This window comes from Protopterus annectens, chromosome 10.part0, assembly GCF_019279795.1.
Source record: "Protopterus annectens isolate FY-2018-M chromosome 10.part0, PAN1.0, whole genome shotgun sequence".
Classification (NCBI taxonomy): Eukaryota; Metazoa; Chordata; order Ceratodontiformes; family Protopteridae; genus Protopterus; species Protopterus annectens.
This window is the reverse complement of record NC_056744.1, coordinates 1,648,302,496-1,648,319,365: the sequence shown is the minus strand read 5'-3', so window position 1 is coordinate 1,648,319,365 and position 16,870 is coordinate 1,648,302,496. Positions and strand designations below refer to the sequence as shown.

Sequence of the window (16,870 nt, the reverse complement as noted above, 5' to 3'; positions counted from 1 at the left end):
TACGCATACCTCCCATGGTTTTAAATCTCAGATTTTTAGAAAGGATACATTCAGTAATTCATACTTTCAGTACAACAGCTGTCATCCCTATTATTTGAAGAAAAATATAGTCAAAGGACAGTGTATTAGGGCGGCCCATATGACTTTGGATTATTCAGACATGGTATGGGAGTTGAGATATATAGGTACTATGTTTACTGATAGAGGATATCCCAGCAAGATGGTGGATGATGTGGTCACATACGTTACATATGAATGGGGTAAGAAATATAAACCCTTATTAGGTCAAGGGATACAGAATGAAATACATACAGATCAAGTTAATACAAGTGAGGGATTTAATAGGGCCTGTGTTTTACCCTACAATAGAAATACTTCTGAAGTTAAAAATATTATTTTGCAGAATTGGAGCATTTTAAAAAGTGATTCCATGATTTATGAGCAAGTAGGAAAGCAACCTAAATTTGTCAATAAGATAGGACAGAATTTGAAAAATAAATTATATACAAGAAATGCATACTATCAGCATAAAAAGACAGGAACTGTTAAATGTGGGAGATGCCATTATTGTTTTGCTATTTTGGAAGAACCAACTATACAGGTTAAAAATCACAACAAGTACAGGATATATTTCATGAAAGGAAACTGTCAAACTAAGAAAGTCATTTATTTTGCATTATGTGACAACTGTCCAGCATTTTATGTAGGAAAAACTGGTCGACATCTGAGGAACAGGATATATGACCATTTATATGCAATTAGAAAAGGTGATGTCAACAATGCATTATATAGACATATTAGGGACAGTCCAGGATGTCATATCTTCAGATTTGCTTTATTAGAAGTATTACATCCCAATCCAAGGGGCGGAAATCTGAAGGTTTTATTAAGCGAGAGAGAGAGAAGTAAAGTGGCAAATCATTTTAAATGCCACAGTTAAGCCTGGAATTAATGATAATATATCCATTAAGCCTGTCCTAGAAGCCAGGATATGTGTTTGAATAGGCAGGGAGTTGTTTTAAATCAATATGGTTTTAACAGGCAAACATATAATTTTTAGTGGTTCATACTCGATTTTGCGTAATATTTACAAGTGATTTTTCTGGTTTTAACATACTGTGGAGGGATTTTTCAATGTATTTTTTCAATGTATTTTATCTATATATTACTTAGCAGGCATTAATGTATTTTTATCTATCATCATGTTTTAGAGGTAGTGATGGCATCAGGAAATGGGTTGGGATTAAAATACTTGAATCCCATTGGATTTAGCATGCAGTCACTTCTATTTAAACGGCATTATTTCATGTATTTTTTGTTCTGATGAAGTCTAGTGTTACTACATGAAAGCGCTAAACCTGTAATAAAATCTGTGCATTATTTCACGTTCCAGCATTTTTGTGACTCCAGTCAGTAGCTATTTGGACCTGTTTTGTTTCGGATTGTTGTTGCTACTTGGACATTTTTTATTAAGTTTGCTGAATACTTGAATTATACTACATTTTTATTTTATCTTTTTCAATGAATTGTGATTCTGACAGCATTCACTTCTTAGATGTTATGCTAACTAAGACTGTATTGGCAGGTTGCTTTGAGTCTAGGATTTTTTAGGAAGTCCACATTTAGCAGTTCATACTTACACTTTACTAGTGCCCACCCGATGGCACAAAAAAGGAGTCTGGTAAAAGGTCAGATGGTGAAACAGAAATAAATTACATAATTCATTTGTTAAAAGACAGAGGTTATCCCGATCACATGTTGAGGAATATATGGAATGAAATCAGGCTCAAAATGTGTGATACATATCAAGCAATTTATCCCAATCACATGTTGAGGAATATAGGGAATGAAATCAGGCTCAACATTTGTGATAAATATCAAGCAATTTTGCTGATGGCAGACAATACTAAAATTATGAAAACAAAAATGGACACCACAGCTAATTTAAAAATTACAAAAGATATGGTGTTCGCATACAGTTGCTAATAATCAGATATTAAAAGTATAATCTGCAGGAACTGGAATTTTGCATTTAATGAAGTATTAAGGAATAAACTAGAAGAAAAGCCAATGTCCTCATTCAGGAAAAAAATAATTTTAATCAGGTTACAGAAGGGCAGATTAACAGAGAAGGGGGTAAGGTTAGTAAATGTGGAGACTGTAGTGCATGTAGATTTATTATTGATACATCATTTGTTAGTTTAGCAGGTTTTCCTAAAATTCTGAAATGTAATGACAACTGCAATTATCAAAGGAGCACATTGCCTCTCCTGTGAATGATTTTACATAGGTAAGATGGACAGAAGATTGAATAAAAAGATTCTAGAACACAGCTTTGATATACATCTCAAGATAGGAATGAATACTTTGACTAAGCATGTACAAATTTACAGAAGTTTTAAAGAAAAATACCTTTTATTTTAGGAAAAGTGGAGTGGCCTCCAAAAGACATGCATGAATGGGCGTGCCTTTGCTGAAGGTTGGGCGTCAGGCTGGCAACTCAGCACCATAAAAATCTACTGCCAATCATTAGCGGGCCGGAGTTCTGCTGTGGCGACCCCTAACCAGGAAAAGCCGAAAAGACAAACAACAAACATCTGTGTATAAAAGAGGGGGTGATTTGAAAACAATTTTAGGATAAAGGGAACTATGATGGCATTCTAAATTAAATGCCACACAGTTCCCTAGCTTAAATGAAACAATTTCCACTAAGTTTGTTGAGAATGAGAGAGAGTCATTTATAAATTAAGTAAATAATATATATTAATAATAACAACATAGAATAAATTGCTTTATGTATAGCATCCCATTTTAACATATTACACAGTTTTGTAGTTCATTTTTATAAATTTATATTAAATTATTATATATACATTAAATATGACTGTGTATAAAGTGCAGTTGTGCACACTTACCATAAATGTAGATGTTCGAGTGTCTTCACTGTTGCAGTCATCACTGTAGGGTTCTTCCTGCTGGCAGGCAGCCCTCGGTCGGCCAGAATCCCAAAGTCTGGGTCCGGCGTTGGCTGTGTACTCACCCACCCTGACGTCAGAGCGCCAGGGGTACAAAGCTCCCAGCCAACGCCATGTTCTCCAGTCTTTCTTGCCGTGCATTGGAAGCAGTTCGCAAGTGCCAGTCGGCTGACACCTGTTATTTTTGGTGCACCATTCCAAAGACATTCTTCTTTTCAAAGCTAAGTACCCCATTGCTCCAGACCGATGTCATAAAAAGTTAATAATTGTATTTCATGTGGGAAGCAAATACCTCATAAGGATTTTCACTCTTACTGCATTCCTTGTCTAGGCCCTGACCAAGACGTAGCTAGTTGTTGGTTTTGTGCTAGATTTAATCAACGTACCATTAAACGGAAATACGATTTTGCCTTTCATTACTTTGGGAGGCGATTTAATTATAACATGTCGTCGGACACGCTTCCGACTACTGGAGTTCATAAAAGGCGCAAGGATAAGGATAGGCCTCCGTGGTCCAAATCAGATGACAGTTTACAATCAGAGCCAGCTGCTGGTTCGGCCGTCGTCAGTGAGGTGCTTTCGCAGCCCCTGTTATCGGCCATTACAGAACTGCTTGCCGAAATGGACTCCAACAAGGAGCCAACTAGGCCTTTGAATACTCCAGGTGTAGGACCTTCGGATAATGCTCCCTCGGATGGGTCCAGAGCCGCTGTGCAGGTACCGGCTTCCGAGGGGGTTTTCAGGCCTACGCAGCTTCAGGTAATGGCAAAGGCAAAGACAAAGGCAAAGACTCCTTCTAAAACAAAGACTCAAGCCCAGGCCTCCTCTGATCCAGGGCCTAAATCTCAATAACAAATGCTTAAAATGGCGGAGGACTTGCTAACTATGATTAGGGGTTCACATCCCCCTCCTGACAAAAGGCCAAGACAAGAATTGGATTATGAAACCTCTGATCAGGCATCTATCTCTTCAGTGTCTTCCTCTGAACAGGATTATACTTTCCCTCCTTATGAGGATTCTGATGCTGAGGAATCCATTCCTTCAGCTTCTCCTCCTGAGGATTATTCTTTTGGGGAAACTTTACATGACATGAGGGAACATTTTCACTGGGAAGGGCAGGAGTACTCTGAATCTAAGATAAGGCTTAGGGATTTCCTTCTTCTTCCCCAGCACAGACCCCTGGCTATTCCTCCTATTTCGGATTATGCATGGGGAGCCCACTTGCAGGGGAAAGGCCTGCAAGGTTTTTGGATAGAGGATCAGAAACATCTACATATCAATTTAAAAGAGATGTTAGCTGTGCAGAATGCCCTCTTGGCTTTCAGGGATCTTTTACAACCAGGGCTGCTACTGATACGGACAGACAACACTACAGTTATGTGGTACATAAACAAGCAAGAGGGTTCACACTCCTACCCCCTTTACAGACTAGCCATGACTCTATGGAACACAGCACTAGCTTGCAAAGTGGACCTACAAGCTCAATTCCTGCCAGGGAAACAAAACACTCTGGCAGACAGCCTGAAGATCCCTACAGTGATGACTGCAACAGTGAAACACGATGAACATCAACTATTATGTTTCACAAGGAACAATATCATGTGAGTGTATAAATCTGTGTTTTTATTTAAAAGTGAACATTTGTAGACTTGTGATTGTTCGAATGAAGACTGATGTATTTATACTGGATAAAACAATTTAACTGATCCAATAAATGCTTGTTGCAACATTGAGCAGTGAGACTGGCTTAATGATGGAGTCACCAATTACTAGGATACTACCATGTGTCCAGCCAGACTTGGTGGACATGGAAGGTTCATGTGCTATAATCTCATGACTCCCTGAAATATATGACCTGATAGAATGGTAGGGACTGATAAATATGTTCTTCTGGGGTGTACAGAAAGTTAGACAGCATTTTTCTCAACTATGGCATAATAATTATTCATAATTATTCATAACAAGATTTGCAAACTCTGAAATGATGATGAATTCCTACACGTGCAAAGTGGATTTTGTTCAGCATATTACTCTGAATATCAGTTGAAACAGTAGAGCAAGTATTACAACTGGCAGAAGTCAGTTATGCTCTGACAGTGCCCTAATTTTAGTCCAGCAAGGATAGGACCAAGTTTCAGAGGTACATTTAATAAAGGAAAATAATGTTAGAAAAGTGCCCTGCATAAAGATAATTCAAAGCTAAGACAACCACAAACCTTAGTAGAAAACCATTTTTGCAACTATCTAAATGAGCTGTAAAAGCCCTGCTACCTGCAATCTGTGATTTACAAAAAATGAGAGAGGGAAAGGCAGCCGCCACTACTGGAATGTTTTGCAAGCATGATGCCAAGCTTCATGGGGTGGCAAAAGCCACATCACTATGGCTAGGCTTACAAATGCCCCAGGGCAGATAGCCTAGTACTAAACTATGAAACTATGAAACTAAGAGGAGTTTGGATAAAATGCTCATCTTTCAATACCTGAGCACAAGTTCAAGATCCTTTATAATTTTGGGATTAGATCAGATCATTCTTCTCAGGTCTATCACACATATTATGCTGTACCCTCTTACTAAGCAGTTCTTGAAAAATGTATTTTATGTATGTAGCTCTGCTTCTTTGCTGTGCTGGATCCAAAGTCTTCTTAAGACACACAGTCTTGCTGGCTGTTTACCGCTGAATCAGAGACACAGAGCTTTGCATGACTCCATCTGTAGTCTGTTTAAATCACCAAGCCTTTCAAATTGCACACTGATAAATATATTTTGTAGCTATTTCACTATAAGCATAGTTACAGATAACTTATTTGTATAACAAATGACACATACTCTGTCAGATTGCAGCATATATTTACAGTTTTCCTTCATTACAGATATGAAAGATGACTTCTACAAAATACCTCTCTCTGTCCCTCTCTCACATAACTGAATTACTTGTAGCATATATTTACAAAGTATATAGAGTGCTAGTCACGCACATAGATTTTATTTCCTCTTGGTATCTTTTTTGGCCTTCTGTGGAAAGTCACAAAATGTCTGTTTTTAGACTTTTCTATTGTCCTTTTTGTAATTTACTTGTCAGCAGTTCTGTTGATGTGAAAATGCACAAATGCGCGCAATCAGAATAACAGAAATATGAAAGGAAACATCTGTTTTGTTGTTAATGAAAAAACATCACATATTGCTGAGTTTATAAAAAAGGATGTCTGTTAATAGATATTTGTTCTGCAAACATGAGAAAATAATGTAATACTTGCTTTCTAATATTGCTTTATTAGGCTTTTTCTGATGCTGTGAAGAGAAGACTGTTTTATATATATATATATATATATATATATATATATATATATATATATATGTATATGTATATATATATATATATATATATATATATATATATATATATATATATATATATAGTATGAATGCACATTTTACATTACTAAACTCTATGCATATATTCAAGCAAACTTTTTATTCTATGCGTTATCCTTCAGCATATTTACAACAGAATTAATTTCAGCCTTATATTCATAACCTCTAACAGTTCATAGGTGTATTCAAACCCAGAAAAAGACTGAAACCACTAGAAAACAGTAAAAGGCCCTTGTGGCACACAGATCTGAGGCTGTCTGAGCACAGTTCAGCATCAGAAATGGACAGTAAATAAAACTAATTTGATTAGGAAAAGAAAAAAAAGATGCAGATCCCAGGGAAAGACAATGAAAGCACAGTGTACTGTATAAGTCCTGCACTGTTGTCTGTACAAACAACGCAGCTCGTCCTAGCATTTCTTTTCCATTGCTTTCACTGTTCCAGATCACACACAGAATGGAAGCCTCTTTAATCTGATAGAAGGGAGTTTTGCAAGTACTAAAACTTCTAGTTACTTTAAAGCCTGTAAATGATCCACCCAGGTATCCAGAGAAGAAGATAGTAGGCTAGTCCTTTTTCTTAAAAAATAAGACTCCACTGTGTAAGTGTGCACTCAGATGTGGAGAAAAAGAAATTTCCTGAACATTAATTCTTCTCTTATTGTTGATTAAGAGACTGGAGCTCAGTGTGGAAAAAATCAAGGTTCCAAAATGCTTTTTCAAGTTGTGACCAGTCAAGGCTTTAACAAGAAAAAACAAACTAGGTAAAACTACAAGTGAACCCAAAACAGAATAAAAAATCATTTTTTCAAAAGAGCAAAACCCCTGCATCCCTGCGCTGGTGCACAAAAAACATGACTGCAGTGATTTCTCAATGGAAAAAAAAACTACCTGAAAGTTGTACCACAGGGAAGTGTACCCCATGAGTTGCAGCCTAATCTGGGTTATGCTTGATGAAGGCCACTGAAACCTGGAATAAACATTTTATTTTACATACAGAACCAGAAGATGCACATTAACACAGATACACAATACACACACACACACACACACACACACACACACACACACACACACACACACACACACACACACATACACACACACGCACACAAGGAAGCATGTGCATGCACACACAAAGCAGTGTGCAAATACATCCACGCACACACAAATAAAAGGACGTACACACATGTACACACACAAAAGGACACAAGTGCACACACACAAAAAGATGCACACACACAGAAGAACACAAACAACATGCACACACTATATACACCTATAGATATATCTATCTACTATATATATATATATATATATATATATATATATATATATATATGTACACATACCTACACACACACACCTACATGCACACACACGTTATAGACACTATACACACTACATACAAACACTACATATACCCACTTTGTCTTTATCTCTCTATATATAGCTATATACATGCATATCTATCTAGGTGTACTGTGTAGTTTCACTTAGTACTGTGAACAAGGTGTTTAGGCCACCTTTATAGTTATGATTTCCAGTTTATGATCCTGGTTGTCTATGGAAACTTCTTTTTGAATTTATGTTAAAGCAATTCTATATTTGTTGTATAATATCTTGTTTAATTGTTTCTCAATATTCTAACCACTGTATGCTGCATCAATTGTAAAACTCTGATTTTTAATCCTTTTATATGTTCTATGCTCTTTGTACAAAATAACTACGTTTACATAATTTTTGTATTATTTTTATTACTTTTTATAATTTTTTTTACTATGTATCTGGAGCTTTTCTCCCCGGGCCTCCACTGAAAACGGTCACCTTGTGTCCAGTCGGACTAACCCGGTAAACAAATGGAAAATAAAAATAAAATCTATATACAGATATATATCTATAGCTATAGATATATATACAGATATATATCTATAGCTATACGGATCACCTTCGGATCATCGAAAATTCAAAACGCCAAAGAATAAAAGGCCGAGATGAGAATCACAAAAATGAAAATGCCGAACAGAGTAAGTATTCTTAGGGCAAGCAAACACTTGCCCAATCTGGGGAATCATTCCCTTTTTTCCACTGTAGTGCAGTCCTGGAGTTGGTATATATAGTTAAGGGGGATGCGGGGGACATAGCCCCCCACCCCACATAGGTGGGTTTTAGATGGTGTGGTGCATTTTACTGTACTCTATACCCACACACATACACACTACATACCCACAAACAATATACCCACTACCTACAGATACACACACTCACTATATACTCCTCCCATACACACACAATATACCCCCCCACACACACACACACAGTATGCCCACACACACTACACATACCTATACACAAATTCACAATATTCCCTCAAACACACACACAAAATAGCCACACACACACACACACACACACACACACACACACACACACACACACACACACACACACACAATATAACCCACACACAATATAACCCACACACAATATAACCCACACACAATATAACCCACACACACACACACACAATATATAGACACACACACACACACTATACCCAGACATGCGCAACATACCCACACACGCAAAATATAGCCAACCACCCACGCACTATATACAGACCCACACCCAAACAATATATACCTAAATACTCTATATAGCCGTAAAAAATAATAATTACTGCACCCGATTAAAATAGGAGCACCAGTAGTATAAACGTCAGTATAAATGAATATATAAAGATAATGAACTACTGGTAAAGGCTCCAAACAAAGAAAAGTATGATAACTCGCACTGTAAAAGGTAGAATACCAAACAGTCCAAAAAATGCAGTCCAAGTCTGTTCAGACCATGCACGTTGCTGCAGTCCCAAAAATGAAGAGGCAATAATGTGTAAAATCAGGTTTAATGGATCCAAAGTCGGTTAGCGCTTTCGCATACAGCTTTATCAAACCAAGGTATATATACATATATACCTTATATAATACATTATATATATATATATATATATATATATATATATATATATACATATATATATATATATATATATATTCATACCTCACACACACACACATATATATCACACACACACATATATATATATATGTATACATATATATATATATATATATATATATATATATATATATATGTATACATATATATATATATATATATATATATATATACACACACACACACACACACACACACACACACACACACACACACACACACACACACACACACACACACACACACACACAAACACACACACTGATTTATTTATTTATTTACAGTTGTTTTACCAGGATAGTCCATTGGGCCTTGAGAACCCGTTTTCAATGTACAGACCAAAAAAGACAAAATGAAAGTTAGAAGTTTTTTTTTTTTTTAGGATAGATAGAGAGCTAAGAAATTACTGGTGTAGTTAGGGAGATATATGCTGCAGGCAGGCATGCAAGCATGCCTTTGCTATAAGGGATTTAAAAGAAGGAGTAGAGAAAAGGTTTTGTGAAAAAGAGTAGGTTATGAGGGATGGGAGTAGGAGCATTCCCAAGTGGATGTTAGGTGAGAGTGTAGTGATTTTTTAAAAACTGGGATGCTAGCGATTGTGCGAATGGTGGGGGGAAGGGAGTTCCATAGGCGTGCAAGTGAGAAGGATAGGAGGTTTTGTCCTGGGGGATGGAGGGGTCTATGGACTTCAATAAGGTTTTGATTGCTGGATCTTAAGAGTCTTTGTGTGTGTGGTGCATTTTAAAGGTAGTAGAGAGGGAGGGACAGAGGTGTGGTTGAAATATGAATTTATGGGCATATGTGAGCTGGGTATATGAGAGGTAATTGGGTAGTTCTAACCAGTTGAGTTTGTGGCGAGGTTCACAGTGATGCATAGATGATTTGATACTGGTGGTGAATTTGGCTATTTTATTATAACAAGAGGATAGTTTGGTTTTGAGTGATGTTTGTTAGAAGAGGGGCACCGTAGAGAAGGGAAGGAAGGAGAAATGTAGAGGAGGGAGAAAGCTTAGTAGATTTGGTGAGGAACCGATTGTGTCGATAGAGCATGCCAGGTTTTTGGTGCTTTTTTTTATATTTAGTAGTAGGTGGGAGTTGAATTTCAGTTTGTTGTCGATTTGGACTCCTAACAGTTTGGATTCGGATACTAGCTGTAGAGGCGTATTAATTTGGCTGGTGATGGGGAATGAATTTTTATCAAAGTTATTGGCTTTAGAGGGTGTAAATATCATAAGTTTAGTTTTAGTGGCATTAAGTGCTAGATGGTTGTGTTTCATCCATTGTTCTGTTGTGGAGAAGGACTCTTGAGTAAGTTTTAGAAGAGTTGGAATGGATGAGGCAGCACAGATGATTGTGGAATCATCAGCATATTGTATGATGTTTGCATGAGGGACAGAGAGGAAGAAGTCATTTATGAAAATATTAAAGAGGAGGGGGCCTAATATAGAGCCTTGTGGGACACCTGTTGGGGCATTGAGAAAGGAGGAGGTTGCTTTTTTCCACTTGACAGCTTGTTGTCTGTTGGAAAGATAGCTGGTAAACCAAATAAGGGATGATGGTGAAAGGTTTAGGTTGGACAGCTTATTAAGAAGTAGGTTATGAGAGATAGTATCAAAGGCCTTAGAGAGATCTAGTAGAATGGTAGAAACAGTGAGGCCAGAGTCTATAGCTTTATTCAAAGTTTCTAGGAAGGATAGGAGGGCTGTCATAGTGCCATGATGGGGCCTGAATCTGTGCTGGGTAGGAGTTAATAGTTTGTTGTCTAAGAGATGAGGAAGTAGTTGAAGATGAATGCATTTCTCTAGGATTTTTGAAATGGGAGAGAGGATGGCAATGGGACGGAAATTGCTAATGTTATTGTCGGTACCACTTTTATGCAGAGGAATGATATAGGCTTTTTTCCAGATTTGAGGAACAGTACTTTCTAGGATAGAGCGGCTGATAAGGATACTTATTGGGAGAGCAATAGCTTTGTCGGCTATGCTGAGGAAGTATGAGGGGATGTTATCGGGGGCATTGGTGCATGGTTTTAGTTTCTGTAGGAGATTTTTTATGATGGAAGTAGGAATAGGTTTAAGGAGGAATGGAGGTGGTAGAGAGGGTGGGGAAGGAGAGAATGGAGTTTGTGGGCAAGGTGGTTGTAGAGAGGTGGAGATAGGAGGGGGGTTGTTATTTGAAAAAGAAGAGGTAAGTTTAGAGATAGAGTCTATGAAGAAAGAGTTAAATTGGGTGGCTAGGTCAATGTCTAGTGTATTTGGGGAGGGGTTTGGGTTTTCAATAGTACCTGGTTTTAAGACGGTAGATATGCCTCTCCAGAACTTTTGGGGATTGGTTTTGTGGTTGCTTTGTAGGTGGATGAAACAGTTGACGGTCTGCTGAGATGAGTTTTTTAACTGTGTTACGGAGGGGTTTGTATTTATTAAGGTTAGATGTAGTTTTGTTTCTATGGTATTGTGTCCAGGCTTTGTCTCGAAGTTTCATGGTGGTTAGTGTTTCTTTAGTTAACCAGGGGGAGGTTTTCTTTTTTATTCTTTTGGTTATTGGGGGAGCATAAGTATCAAGAACTTTTAGGAAGGTTGTGTTAAAGTCAGAGATAGCATTTTCAAGGGGTAAAGTTTTTAAGCGGTTCCAGTTGATTGATTTTAGGGAGTCAGAGAAATCTTCTGGGTTAAAGTTTTTATGGCAGCGGGTGGTGATATAATTATGTGTGACTTGCAATGGAGAAGGCAGATGCCTAGTGAAGATGGGAAGGTGATCGCTTAGGGAGTCAGGAAGGGTGCCACTGTTGGGGTAGTAGTGAGGGTGGGAGACTAGAATCCAGTCTAAGATGTTACCACTAGTGAAGTCTTTGCATGGTCTAGTCATGGTGTTGATAAGTTGGGTGTAGTTATATAGGTTAATATTGAGGGGGTGAGTAGGGGATTGAATGGAGGACCAATTGATATTGGTGTCTCTCATAATTATAGTTTCATTTGAGATATTAGTAGAAAGCCAAGAGAGGATCTCTTCGAGTACTGGGATATTGTTTCCAGGTGGAATGTAAATGGAGGCTATGTATATGGATTTATATGTGTTTAGTTGAAGTTGAGCAAGTAAAAGTTCTGCATTATTGAACTGGGGAATAATTTTATTATAAGGTGTTATACACAGGGAGGATGCATAGAGTAGTGCTACACCACCACCTTTTTATGGGTTCTGTCAGCTCTGATGATAGAGTAATTGGTTGGGACTATTTCTGCATTTTCTATATGAGGTTTTAGCCAGGTTTCAGAAATGGCTAAGATATCTGGTTTGTTATGTAGCAGCCAGGCATGACGATTAGGAATTTTGTTAGTTAAGCTTTGTGCATTTAAAGATGTAAATAGAATAGATTTAGTAATTGATGAAGAGGGGTTTGGGCCTGGGTTGGGGTGTATGTCACCAGATAGAAGTGTGGGAGTTAGAATTTGGGTTAAATAGTTGAGGTGTTTGGGTAGTTTTGTATGTGTGGTGTGAGTAAAGAACTTAGTGGAGGTTATGGAGGGGAGAGTGTTTGTTGAGGTTTCATGCGGAGGGATGATTTTATATTGAAAATATAGATTATGTTTGATGGGATATAATTCTGGAGAGATGGAATTGTAATGGTTGGTTTGTGAATTGTGGTGGTGGTAGGTTGTGTGCAGGAGTGGGGTGTGGATAATGGGATTAGGCTTGGTTAGATAGTATATGTAGCAGAGGTTTAGAAGGAGTAGTATTTGAAATGTGAAAAAAGTATTTTACAAGCATGTTAGGATTTGGTAGGCAATAAGGGGAGGGGTACTGTGTGAAGAAGGTTGGTGTGTGCATTGGGGTGGGTATGGGGAGTGGGAGTGGTGTTAGTGCTTGGAGAGGAAGTAGGAGTGGCTTAAAGGGTATAAAGTTAGATGTAGTGGGGGTGGGTGGGAATTGGGGGTGGGGGAGCGGAGTGAGCCCGCAGGGCGAACGGAGCGGGGATCAACAAAAGAAGAGAGTAGTAAAAAAGTATCAGCTGCAACTGCTGGTGGTGTGGACACGTAAGGAGGTATGTTAGGTGGAGAAACCAGATAGGGATGAGTGTTCTGTAGGGATGTGTGAGATGTGTTTAGTTGAAAGTAGTGTTGTACAGGGGGTAAACCAGAAGGTAGTCAGAGAGAGAAATTCCGACTCTAAAATAGGTAGTCAGTTTAAATAGGATGGAAGTCAGGTAAGGTTACAGATAAACTGGCAATAGGTTATTGGGTGCTGCCACCTAGCGGTGACATGGAATAAAAGCAGGCAGGAAAGGAGCAAGGACACTAACAGCTTTTACTGTGAGAGTATCTGGAGCTAAGGTAACTTAGGGGGAGGGAGTAAGTTTGTGTGGCCCATGGTATACTACTGTGTCACTTACAATAGATATTAGACAAAGAAAAAGTATTACTAGGTAGGCAGTACAGACACGGTGGATAAGGCTACCTACATTCCAAGTTTAACTTAATGGGCAGTCTTCAGGAATTCTGTGATGCAGTCAAACAGGTAAGTTCCAGGGTGTCCGCAGAGGTGAAGCAGGAGGAATTCCGTAGGTGGAATGAGGAGGGGAGGGAGCTTCTATTGAGAGATTCTGGAATAAGGAAATTCCAAGTTTAACTTTATGGGCAGTCCTCAGGAATTCTGTGATGCAGTCAAACAGGTAAGTTCCAGGGTGGCCGCAGAGGTGAAGCAGGAGGAATTCCGTAGGTGGAATGCGGAGGGGAGGGAGCTTCTATTGAGAGATTCTGGAATAAGGAACGAGGAGGTGACAAACAAGCAGCGCTACCATGGGGACCACAGGGGCTGGAGAGCTAAATGTGAAACACACAAAATATACCCAAACACACACAACATATAGTCACACACACACACACACACACACACACACACACACACACACACACACACACACACACACACACACACACCAGGTTATTGGGTGCTGCCACCTTCGGTGACATGGAAGAAAAGCAGGCAGCAAAGGAGCAAGGACACTAACAGCTTTTACTGTGAGAGTATCTGGAGCTAAGGTAACTTAGGGGGAGGGAGTAAGTTTGTGTGGTCCATGGTATACTACTGTGTCACTTACAATAGATATTAGACAAAGAAAAAGTATTACTAGGTAGGCAGTACAGACACGGTGGATAAGGCTACCTACATTCCAAGTTTAACTTAATGGGCAGTCTTCAGGAATTCTGTGATGCAGTCAAACAGGTAAGTTCCAGGGTGTCCGCAGAGGTGAAGCAGGAGGAATTCCGTAGGTGGAATGAGGAGGGGAGGGAGCTTCTATTGAGAGATTCTGGAATAAGGAAATTCCAAGTTTAACTTTATGGGCAGTCTTCAAGAATTCTGTGATGCAGTCAAACAGGTAAGTTCCAGGGTGGCCGCAGAGGTGAAGCAGGAGGAATTCTGTAGGTGGAATGAGGAGGGGAGGGAGCTTCTATTGAGAGATTCTGGAATAAGGAACGAGGAGGTGACAAACAAGCAGCGCTACCGCGGGGACCACAGGGGCTGGAGAGCTAAATGTGAAACACACAAAATATACCCAAACACACACAACATATAGTCACACACACACACACACACACACACACACACACACACACACACACACACACACACACACACACACACACACACACACACTGTATACACACACACACTCTGTATACTGCCATACATACTATATACCCACCCAGACACACTATATACCCAGACACACACATACGCTATAACCCCCGCACACACATTTAATATACCCACACACACACACATGATATACCCCACACACAGACATTATATACACAGATACTATATAACCCCCACACACATACTATATACCCACATAGTATATACTCCCCCCCACACACACACTATATACCCACACAGTATATAACCTCAAACACACTATATAACCCCACACTATACCCACACACTGTAGAACCCCATGCACACACTATATACCCACACAGACATACACTTTATACCCCACACACAGACTATATACCCCACACACCCATACTATATATACCCACAGACACAATATACACCCCACACACACGAGCACACAGTATACCCACTCACACACGATCACACAATATACCCACTCACACGAGTGCACACACACAATATACCCACACACACGAGTGTGCACACACAATATGCCCACACACATGCACACTATATACTCCCACACACATGCACATTATATATCCCCGCACACACTATGCACCCACACAAATGTTACGTATCCACACACATGCTACGTATCCACACACACAACTTATGTACCCCCCCACATACACTATATGCTCCCCACACACACACACACACTATATGCTCCCCACACACACAACATACAAACACTACAGACTCAAATACATACACACATGCACACAATATGCCCACTCATAAGTGAGCACACAATATACCCACACATGCGCGCACATACAATATACACACACACAAACACACTATACCTCCACACACACATGCACACTATATACCTACACACAGACTATGTACCCCCACATATACTATGTACTCCCCACACACACAATATAAACACACTATATACCCCCATGCACTATATACACCCCCACACAATATACCCCTACACACACATTATACCCACACATGCACGCACAATATACCCACACACATATAGATCCATACACACACACTTTATATACTCACACATACACATGCACTATATACCCATACATGCACACACAATATACCCACACACACTTAATATACCCCTACACTTAATATACCCCTACACACAGAATATACCCCCCACACACAATATACCCATACACACTCTCATACGCACACAATATACCCCCACACACAATATACTCCCCCACACACATACACACTCACACATACAATATACCCACACACACAAGACACACACACACTAAATACCCCCACACGCACTATATACCCACACACACATATATAACCCCCCACACACATGTGCACACAACATGCCCACCACACAAACGCTATGTACCCACACATGCACACACTTTACATACCCACACACACTATAAACCTACACATGTACACAAGCACACACTATACACCCACACACAGAAACTCTGCATAACCACACACACATAACATACTGACACACACGTACACACAGTAGATGCCCACACACACACGCATACATAGCATATACCCCCACCCACAAACACACACACATTATATACCCACAATATGTACACTACATACTCATACACACGCACACTACATACCCATACACACACACACTACACATGCATGCACACTACATACACATGCACACTACACACGCGTGTACACTACATACCGATACACACGCACACTACACAAGCGCACACACTACATACCCATGCACACGCACACTACACATGCCACACACTAAATACCCATATCCAAGCATGCACACCATATACCCACGCACACTACATACCCATACATACCCATGCATACTACATACCCATACACAA

General features: G+C 39.3%; 1 protein-coding gene across 1 annotated transcript in view; it reads right to left on the bottom strand.

Annotated features, from left to right (window-relative positions):
• The window catches only part of LOC122814365 (zinc finger protein 729-like), a 448,289-nt gene that overhangs the window by 400,079 nt on the left and 31,340 nt on the right, over window positions 1-16,870 (bottom strand).